Below are 11,313 nucleotides of genomic sequence, written 5' to 3' on the forward strand. Positions count from 1 at the left end.
TGTGGTTAGGTATGGTAACAAACAGAGGTAGAGGTGAAAGCTAGATCCCGCTTGTCCTCACTCTCCCTCACTCTGTGTCCAGATCTTCTTTGTGAGTGCTGATCCTGTTGACCAACAGGAGCCCCAGGGCCACCACCGGACACTTGGCTGCAGGCTCATAGAGGTAGGAACAGCTTCAGCTTCCCATAGGTCTCCCCAACTGGCTTCCCCTTCCACTTGCACAGCTGGATGTGCTGGGCTTCTCAGACTGATGGTGGGTGGCTCCTCCCATCTTCCAATTTCCTCCTGGACCTTCAATCCCCCATCCCTCTCACAATGGGGCCAGGACTAAATCCTATGATAAATCACTTCCTCCACAGCTCATCGTGGTTCTGCTTCCCTGACTGAACTCAGATTAACAACACTTATTGTTTCCAAACAATACAAGCACTGTTAGGAGAGCATCCTCAGCATGGAGAGAGGTTAGAGGGCCGTAGGGAGAAAACTCCATGGAACTTGGGTCGAAAAGTATCTGAGGACCCCAAGGAAATAGATGTTATATTTGTATCAGATCTCTCCCTACAGTTGCCGATAGCCCTCACCCTGCAAAGCCTTTCTTCAGATCCAAACAGTTAGCTCTTCTTTCTTCTTCCCTCTTGTGGCTTCCCCTCATCCTCATTCTGTTTGTTTGTTTGTTTGGAGATGAAGTTTCACTCTGTCACCCAGGCTGGAGTGCAATGTCATGATCTGGCTCACTGCAACCTCCACCTCCCAAGTTCAAGTGATTTTCGTGCCTCAGCCTCCTGAATAGCTGGGATTACAGGCATGCACCACCATGCCCAGCTAATTTTTGTATTTTTAGTAGAGATAGAGTTTCACCATGTTGGCCAGGCTGGTCTAGAACTACTGACCTCAGGTGATCCACCTGCCTCAGCCTCCCAAAGTGCTGGGATTACAGGCATGAGCCACCGAGCCTGGCTGTCCTCATCCTCATTCTTTTTTTTTTTTTTTTTTTTTTTTGAGGCAGAGTTTCGCTCTTGTTGCTCAGGCTGGAATGGTGCGATCTCGGCTCACCACAACCTCTGCCTTCCAGGTTCAAGTGATTCTCCTGCCTCAGCCTCCTGAGTAGCTGAGATTACAGGCATGCGCCACCACGCCCGGCTAATTTTGTATTTTTAGTAGAGACAGGGTTTCACCATGTTGGTCAGGATGGTCTCAGACTCCCAACCTCAGATGATCCACCCTCCTTGGCCTCCCAAAGCGCTGGGATTACAGGCATGAGCCACTGCACCCGGCCCTCATCCTTATTCCTATCTTGCACAGATGATTCCCCAAAAGAGACTGGGATTGGCCATCAAAGGTAAGCCACACTGCAGAGGTAGGTTCCAGGTAGTGAACTAAAACAGAAAAAAAAAAAAAAAAAAACTAAACAAAACCATACCCAAGTCCTGGGCACATTATTTCCTCCAGATTTATTCACTGGATCCATTAAAATGATGTCCCAACTTGATGGAGCACGGACAGGTCAACTCAAATAGAAAGTTTCTCCGAAACTAACTGAAGCCTGGTTCAGCTGTCAGGAAAAATCATCCACCTCTATTTGCACTTGTTTGCTCTTGTCAGTAACGGAAAAATCACTCTTGTGTCATTAAGACCCAATGGTTTACAAGAGAGGCATATTTTGAAATTGCTTCTTCCTGTCATATCTTAGAATAACAGTGCATTTGATTATATTTCCAAGCTTCTTGTTTCATATCCCAAAGAAGAATTGCTACCAATCTACTCCCTCAGTTAATTCCTGCTTAGAGCAGGTAATTCTTTGTCATGAGCACAAGAAAGGTGAGAGGGTAGGTTTTGATTAATTATGACTGTAAAGCAAAGATAATGAGGACAGAGTCACCAATACCACCTCATAGGCTATTCTCATCCTAGACCTAGCTGGGTCAGTAAATTAAGCCATTTACCCTCGGATTATGGAGGTGTCTGTTATCCAAACATTTATCGGTGGCTTTCTGGGGTCTTTACTTTTGAGAATCTCATGAATTAAAATGGTATCAGGGATTCATATTGAAAGTTCTGTAGCACTGTGCAGTGACTATAGAACTTTCAATATGAATCCCTGATACCATTTTAATAATAATAATAAAAGATCATTTGCAGCAACATGGATGGAACTGGAGGTCATTATCTTAAGTGAAACAAGCCAGGCAAAAAAAGACAAATGTTGTACGTTCTCACCTATATGTGGGAGCTAAAAAGTCTGATCACATAGAGGTGGAGAGGGGAAAGACAGATAATGGAGATTGGAAAGGGTGAGTGGTGGGAGAGGGAGGATGAAGAGAAGTGGGTTAAAGGGCACAAACATTGGGTTAGATTGAAGGAGTAAATTCAATGTTTGATAACAGAGTGGGGTGACTATAGTTAACAAAAGTGTATTGTACTCAGGTAATGGGCACACTAAATACCTTGACTTGACCAATATGCATTATATACATGTAACAAAATTTCACATGTACCCCATAAATTTCTACAAATAAAAAAAATTAGTAATATTAAAAGGGAAAAAAGAAAAAAAGTTGTGTTTTACTCTCTTCTACCACAAGGGGTGCTCCAGAGCTCTGAGAATCGCCCAGGTCCGTATAGTTGGAAATGGGTTGGCAGCAGCAGGTCTCAGCTACCTTGTATAGCACTTTGGGTGAATTAAAAAAAAAAAAAAAAAAAAAAGGTACTCCTCTGAGCTGAAGCAGCCCTACGTGGTGAGCCCTATGTAATCTCTCAGTCTGCAGGGAGGCTTTGCAGCCACTGACCCTCAGAAAAAACGGAGTTGTTGAGGAAGCAAACTGTGTCAGCCCCATCACAGGAGATACACACCAGAATTTGGGGGACAAGTATCTTCTCTGGCCAGGGGGTATTCTATGCCAGGAGGGATGGTCAACTGGGCCTCAGCTCCAGAGCTGGTGAACCGTCCTCCTTTTCCACTAATTCCCCTGCAGCATTTTGTTTGCCTTTCTAGTACCTCATCTGTCGGTAGGGGGTGCCCTGAATCATGGACTTGGGCCCAATTTTAAGTGTCATACTTTGGCTCTCCTCCTCTGAGGAGTCCATGGGCCAAGGAGACAGGGTGCACGTATGGAGACCCCCATCCTCCTTCTAGAACACTCTGGAGTTCTCTGCCCAAATTCCTGAGCCTGCTTCCAGGGCCTGTTTGGCCTCTTCCTCATGGCCACCTTCTCAGGAATAATCTCACTGCAGAGTTGCACATCTCTAGGCACAAGGGGTGGTCAAGCAAGGGATTGTAGCAGGAGGATGTGAGCAGAACCTGGATGTCTAGGCTGGTTCCACCCTGTGGTGGGGAACAGAGAAGGGGCTCTGCTCCCCACCACCTTTCCTGCAAAGAACTCCAAGCCACTTGACCTCCTAGGTCATTAACAAGATATGTTTGTCGAGTTAGGAAGATGGGATATGTGTGTGTGTGTGTGTATATATATATACATATATATACACATATATATACATATACACACATATATATACATATATACACATATATATACATATATACACATATATATACATATATACACATATATATACATATATACACATATATGTACAGTCTTTTAGCAAGATTTCAAACTTTTAAATATTTAGACCTACGATACATGGGCCTCCATTTATACTCTTGCTCTGACCCCACAAATGTTAAAGGCAAACCCAGCTAGGGGTATTTGAAGTCACTCTGGAAATGAATGACTTAGCATTTTTCTGGTGATTTTAATTATACAGTTAATTACAGGTAGATTGTCATTAAAAATCTGATGATCTCTGAATATATGAACAATGTGATTTTCTGCATCAAAGTAGCTGAGGGCTGGATTCTGGACTAAGGTGAAATAATCTGCTCTACCCCTAGAATACTTCTTGGTACAGAGTAGTTGCTTTAAAAATTATTGTCGGCCAGGCGTGGTGGCTCACACCTGTAATCCCAGCACTTTGGGAGGTCAAGGTGGGCAGATCACCTGAGCTCAGGAGTTCAAGACCAGCCTGGCCAACATGGTGAAACCCCGTCTCTACTAAAAATACAAAAATTAGCCAGGCGTGGTGGCATGCACCTATAATCCCAGCTACTCAGGAGGCTGAGGCAGGAGAATCGCTTGAACCCAGGAGCCGGAGATTGCAGTGAGCCAAGATCATGCCACTGTACTCCAGCCTGGACAACAGAGCAAGACTCTGTCTCAAAAAAAAGAATAAAATAAAAATAAAAATTATCATTAAGTGAATAAATGAATCCTGGAAGCATTTTGTAACTGTTTCTCATTATTTGCTGTGTGTTTGCTGATTAACTGGGCTGCAGAAACTCATCTTTGACTGATGACGTTATCCAAGGCTGCTTTGGGGATATTAGCCCTGAGATGAAATAAAGGAACAGATGAGGAGATGGTGGGCTCCATGGCCCTGGAGGAAAGTGACTACCTATGACTCCCTACCTTTTTGCTTTTTTGGATTTCCTAAAATTAACTATCAACAGTTCTGAAGAAGGAATGCAAAGTACGGATTTTGCGTTTCCAAAGTAGGGACTAGAATCATAGTCCATCCACGTGATGCCAAGACATATACAAGTTCAAAAGCAGAATGTAGGTATTTTTGCATATTACTGTTTCTGTTGGATTTATCAAACATCTACTGTGTGTCAAGTCTGAAGCCATGTGAAAAATGAAGACAATTGCGACAGTATCCACCTTCATGGAATTATAAATCAGTATATGAGTTCTATATTAGTCTGTTCTCACACTGCTGATAAAAGCATACCCAAGACTGGGTAATTTATAAAGAAAAAGAGGTTTAATGCACTCAGTTCCACATGACTGGGAAGGCCTCACAATCATAGTGGAAGGAGAAAGGCACGTCTTACATGGCAGCAGACAAGAGAGTGAGAGCCAAGCAAAAAGGGAAATGCCTTATAAAACCACCAGATCCCATGAGACTTATTCGCTACCATGAGAACTGTATGGGGGAAACAGCCCCCATGATTCAATTACCTCCCACCAGGTCCCTCTCACAACACCTAGGAATTATAGGAGCTAAAATTCAAGATGAGATTTGAGTGGGAACACAGCCAAACCATATCAAGTTCTGTTAAATTGAATATCTCCCTGACTTAAATGATCAATTTTATGCCCCAACTCCAAAGCATCACTCTCTATTCCCCCTTACCCTGCTTTGCTTTGTTTTAGAATACCAATTACCAAGGAATATTAATATATTATGTTTATTGGTTTATTGTCTATCTCTCCCAACAGAATGTAAGGGCAGGGACTTTGCCTCACTGCTGATATCCCCAGTGCCTAGAACAGTGCTTGGCACATATTAAGTGCTCAATAAACATTTTGTGAATGAACAAATGATTTTGGCATTGAAATTGCACTATTTTCTTCTTCTTCAACATGGCTTTAAGTGGATAGGAGAATAATGCAAAGAAAAACAATCTGATTTCACAACAAGAGATACTCCTGAAAGGACTATTGGCAGATAAATAATGCTAAAGATAGAGTTAGGATCTGGAGAACAACTAGCGTCAAAGAAAAATATATGCGTTGAAAAATTGTAGGGAACAACAACCTTTGGAATTTATTAGTTTTCTTTTTAGATACACAGTAGTTTTATTTGCAGTAACTTGGTGAAACAACCCAGCTCCATGCAAATAAATATCTTTAAAGTTTGTTGATCCATTAGGCCATTAACAAAACTTCTTTAAGCTGTTGGAGTTATAAGCCAAGTGACTCAGACATTGTTTTCCTTCCCCTACCTCACAACAATTATTTTAATGGATCACTGGCACTTTGCAGACATTTTTCTTACTAATAGAAAAACTCACTTTCTGCTTGGTGTGAAACTGAGTTAGAAGAAAACTGAGCATTATATATTTTGTAGTTGCTTTTACATCTTTCTTGTGACTTTTTGCCATTTGCCAGCAACACTTGCATGATGCAAGATATCTGTGCTTGACCTGAGAGCCTAACCCATTGTATCTTCCCACCTTTCACTTTCCTCTTCTCCATTCTCCCATCTACCAAGGCAAAAGAGAGTCTTTACCTTCAAATGTGAATCCTGAAGAAATTGTTGTGTCAGAGGGGCCACAAGTTAAAGGATTTCTAAGAACTTCACCTCCAAATGTTCACCACTGTGGACAATGCAACTGCATCAATTTGAGATTAGAAGAGAAACACACTTAGACATCCAGTGCCATCTATAAGAAACAGGCCCCCACCAGACACTAAATCTGCTGACATCTTGATCTCGAACTTCCTGACCTCCCGAACTGTGAGCAATAAATTTCTGTTATTTATAAATTACCCAGTCTAAGGTACTTTGTTATAGCAGCCCGGACTGAGACATCCCTCAAATTCATCTACAGATTCAGTGTAATCCCAGTCAAAATTTCTGCAAGAGTTTTGGTAGAAATTGACTAACTGATCATAAAAATTATATGAAAATGCAAAGACTTAGATTGGCCAAAATAATTTTGAAAAGAACAGTGTTGGAGAACTCAGACTCCCTGATTTTAAGACTTCTATAAGGCTATAGTAGTTTAAACAATGTGATATTGCCATGAGTATAGACAGATAGGTAAATGGAACAGAATAGAAAATCCAGAAAATAGATCCACGTGTGTGGTGGATTGATTTGCAATAAAATGCCAAGGTACTTCCATGATAAAAACAAGCGCCTTTTTAAAAAGTGCACCATTTATAGCAGCATTATTCATAAAAACCAAGAAGTAGAAACAACCCAAGTACCCATTGATGGATGAATGGATAAACAAAATGTGGTATATACATACGATGGAATATTATTCGGCCTTGAAAAGGAAAAGAAATTCTGACACGTGCTACAACATAGATGAACCTTGAGAATATTATGCTAAGTGAAATAAGCCAACAACAAAAATACAAACAGTTTGACTCCACTTACATGAAGTACCTGGAGTAGTAAAATTTACAGAGACAGAAAGTAGAGAGGTGATTGCCAGGGGCTAGAGAGAGTGGGGAATGGGGAGTTGTTGTTTAACCAGTATAGAGTTTCGTAAGATAAAAAGCATTCTGGGCCGGGCGCTGTGGCTCACGCCTGTAATCCCAGCACTTTGGGAGGCCGAGCCGGGTGGATCACGAGGTCAGGTGATCGAGACCATCCTGGCTAACACGGTGAAACCCCGTCTCTACTGAAAAAACAAAAAAATTAGTCGGACGCGGTGGTGGGCGCCTGTAGACCCAGCTACTCGGGAGGGTGAGGCAGGAGAATGCCGTGAACCCGGGAGGCGGAGCTTGCAGGGATCCGAGCTAGCGCCACTGCACTCCAGCCTGGGCGATAGTGTGAGACTCTGTCTCAAAAAAAAAAAAAAAAAAAGCGTTCTGGAAATTGGTGACACAACACTGTGAATATACTTAATGTAATTGAATTGTATCCTCAAAAATGGTTACAATGATAAATTTTATGCCATGTGTATTTTACCAAAATAAAAAATAAAAAAAGATGCCAGAACAATTGGATATCTAGAAGCAAAAAAATAAATAAATAAAAAGAACTGTATCTCACATTATATAGAAAAATTGAAATGAATCATAGACCTCAATGTAAAAGCCATAAAAAATCTAGAATAAAACATGGGAGAAAATCTTTGGGTTAGGCAGAGATTTCTTAGATAGGACACAAAAACATGAACCACAAAAAATGGGTACATCGAATTACATCAAAAGTAAAAACTTTTACTCTTCAAAGACACAGTTAAGAAAATAAAAAGCTTAAGCCACAGACTGGGAGAAAATATTTGCAAAACACTTATTTTTACAGGATTTTTATTTCAGATGTATAAAAGCTCACAATTTAATAATTAAACAAATTACTCAGTTTTTTAAAGGGGCAAAATACTTGAACAAACACTTCATTAAAAAAGGTATACAGCTTTCTGCCTTTTTCCAGCCTTTAAGATGTTGAAGGGAGGATGTAATGGGTCTTCCAGTATGAAATTCTGGATTTCCCTGGGTCTTCTGTTAGGAGTGGAATCAACTGTGCTGACAACACAGGAGCTGAAAAATCTGTGTATTTTCTTGGTGAAGGGAATCAAGGGATGGCTGAACAGAATCTCCGCTGCTGGTGTGGGTGATGTGGTGATGGCTACAGTTAAGAAAGGCAAACCACAGCTTAGAAAGAAGTTACACCCAGCAGTGATAATTTTTTTTTTTTTTTTGAGATGGAATTTCGCTCTTGTTGCCCAGGCTGGAGTGCAATGGCACGATCTCAGCTCACTTGCAACCTCCGCCTCCTGGGTTCAAGCGATTCTCCTGCCTCAGGCTCCTGAGTAGCTGAGATCACAGGTGCCCACCACCACGACCAGCTAATTTTTGTATTTTAGTAGAGACGGGGTTTCACCATATTGGTCAGGATGGCCTTGAACTCCAGACCTCAGGTGATCCACCCACCTCAGCCTCCCAAAGTGCTGGGATTACAGGCGTGAGCCACTGCGCCTGGTCTAGCAGTGCTAATTTGACAATGAAAGTCTTACCAGAGAAAAGATGAAATGCTTCTATATTTTGAAGATAACGTGGAAGTTATAGGAAATAATAAAGGTAAGACAAAAATTTCTGCCATCACAGGACAAATTGCGAAGGAGGGTGCAGATTTGTGCCCCAGGATTAGGTACAGCTCTGGCAGCATTGCATGACTCTCAAGTGTATTTGTCAAAAATAAAAATAAAAATTATTTACTCCCTCCCCTCCAATAAAAGAAGAAGAAGAAGAATTTATACAAGAGATGGGCAAGAGATTTCTGGTTCCAACTCATACATGTAAAGAGTTTGGAAGTTGTCATTACCATCCTTATATCAAGAAAAAGATGGACAAACTGAATGAAAATTAATGACTTTTCTTAGACTCATAAGATAACTGAGATAACAGGGCAAACTGCCATCCCCAAATCTAGAGAGATAGGCATATACAAAGAATCACAGTTCAGATCTGCCTACCTGGAGCAGAAGCTGCTGGGGTCATAAACTGGTATGGACACTTAGATGGTAACTTTGATTAATAGCTGGAGGCTGAATGTGGATTAGCATGAGAGTAAGAGACTCCTAGATGCTGGTATCATGGGAGGGACCCCACATTTTGGTGGGCTTAAGCCCACCAAATTCTCGCTGTGAGGATCTGAGGAAGATCTTTGTATTAGTCTGTCCTCACGCTGCTGATAAAGACATAACTGAGACTGAGTAATTTATAAAAGAAGGTGGTTTAATTGACTCATAGTTTCACGTGGCTGGGTAGGCCTCACAATCATGGCAGAAGGTGACAGAGGAGCAAAGTCACATCTTACCACATGGTGGCAAGCAAGAGAGAATGAGAACCAAGCAAAAGGGGTTTCCCCTTATAAAACCATCAGATCTTGTGAGACTTATTCACTACCATGAGAACAGTATGGGGGAAACTGCCCCCATGATTCAATTCTCTCCCACCAGGTCCCTCTCACAACACGTGGGAATGATGGGAGCTACAATTTAAGTTGAGATTTGGTGGGGACACAGCCAAATGGTATCAATCTTCTAGGGGGACCTGGCAGGAAAAGAGGAAGAGTAGTCAGTTGGGAAACATTTCCAGAATCTTCTCCATCACAAAATTCCACTCTCCAGCCAGGCGTGGTGGCTCACACCTGTAATCCCAGCACTTTGGGAGCCTGAGGCAGGTGGATCACCTAAGGTCAGGAGTTTGAGAACAGTCTGGCCAACATGGTGAAACCTCATCTCTACTAAGAATACAAAAAATTAGCCAGGCATAGTGGTGGGTGCCTGTAATCTCAGCTACACAGGAGACTGAGGCAGGAGAATCGCTTGAACCCAGGAGGCAGAGGTTGCAGTGAGCTGAGAGGGTGCCACTGCACTCCAGCCTGGGCAATAAGGGTGAAACTCTGTCTCAAAAAAAAAAAAAAAAAAAAAGTCTAGTCTCCAGGGGGAAAGACCGTCAGACTGTCAGAGGGCAAGACTTCATCAAAAGGAGATACTGAAACATTATTCTATTTGAGGGAAGGGAATTTCAGCCCTCTCCAGTCTTCCTGTCTCACCTAAGGAAAAATGAAAATAACCATAGTCAACAGGGTGCCACATCTTGAGAAAATGCATTGGAAGTGCTGCAGTCAGGGAAAGGAGCAGGAGGATACTATCAAAAGGTGTAATATATGCATAATTGGAATACCAGTAGCAGAAAGAGAAAATAAGGCAGAAAAAAATATTTGAAGTAATGATATGGCCATGAACTTTCCAAATAATATATCATTAAGATGATAGACACAAAACCACAGATCCAGGAAGCTCAGAGAACACCAAGCAGGATATATACCAAAACCAAACCAAAACAAAAAACAGGGATATCATATTCCAACTGTAGAAAATCAAGGACAAAGTGAAAATCTTTTTTTTTTTTTTTTTTTTTTTTTTTTTTTTTTTTTTTTTTTTTTTTTGAGACGGAGTCTTGCTCTGTCGCCCAGGCTGGAGTGCAGTGGCGCAATTTCGGCTCACTGCAAGCTCCGCCTCCCGGGTTCACGCCATTCTCCTGCCTCAGCCTCCGCTAGTAGCTAGGACTACAGGCGCCCGCCATCACGCCCGGCTGATTTTTTTTTGGTATTTTTAGTAGAGACGGGGTTTCACCGTGGTCTCGATCTCCTGACCTCATGATCCGCCCACCTCGGCCTCCCAAAGTGCTGGGATTACAAGCGTGAGCCACCGCGCCCGGCAAAGTGAAAATCTTGAAGGAAGCTGGAGGATGAAGAAAAACTTTACTTATAGAAGAATGAGGATAAGAATTCTAGTAGACTTCTCATCAGAAACTAGGCAAGCAAGAGGACAGTGGAGTGAAATCTGTAAAGTGTTGAAAGAAAAAAACCTGCCAACCTAGAATTCTATATCCAGGGAAATTATCCTTCCAAAGAGAAAGAGGAAGATGTGTTTGAAAGCAATTTGTGGAATTTAAGAACTATAACAGATTCTTGTTTGTTTAAAATAAAAGCAAGAAGAGAATTGAAAATCTGAAAGCAATTCTTGGCAATGATCAGAAATATTCTTGACTTCACTTATTCTGATTTTGATGATGTATAAAGCCCAGAGAACAAAGAATGTTGTGTGGAAAAATATGTAGACTGATCTTTGTTTTAATTCCCATTATTGTGGATATGTAATAAATCTTTTTATGTTTTTCAAGTTTAATTGTGTGTAATTTGTTATTTTGATTTTTATCATCTTTTGTGGAATTTTGAAATGTCAATACAAAAAATGTTATGCCAGCTATGAAAGTTTTT

At 41.4% G+C, this 11,313-nt stretch overlaps 1 pseudogene; it reads left to right on the forward strand.

Annotated features, from left to right (window-relative positions):
* Window positions 1–4,957: 4,957 nt before the first annotated feature.
* LOC129475267 (large ribosomal subunit protein uL14-like) lies at window positions 4,958–8,698 on the forward strand (annotated as a pseudogene).
* The last annotated feature ends 2,615 nt before the right edge of the window (window positions 8,699–11,313 follow it).

This window comes from Symphalangus syndactylus, chromosome X, assembly GCF_028878055.3.
Source record: "Symphalangus syndactylus isolate Jambi chromosome X, NHGRI_mSymSyn1-v2.1_pri, whole genome shotgun sequence".
NCBI lineage: Eukaryota > Metazoa > Chordata > Mammalia > Primates > Hylobatidae > Symphalangus > Symphalangus syndactylus.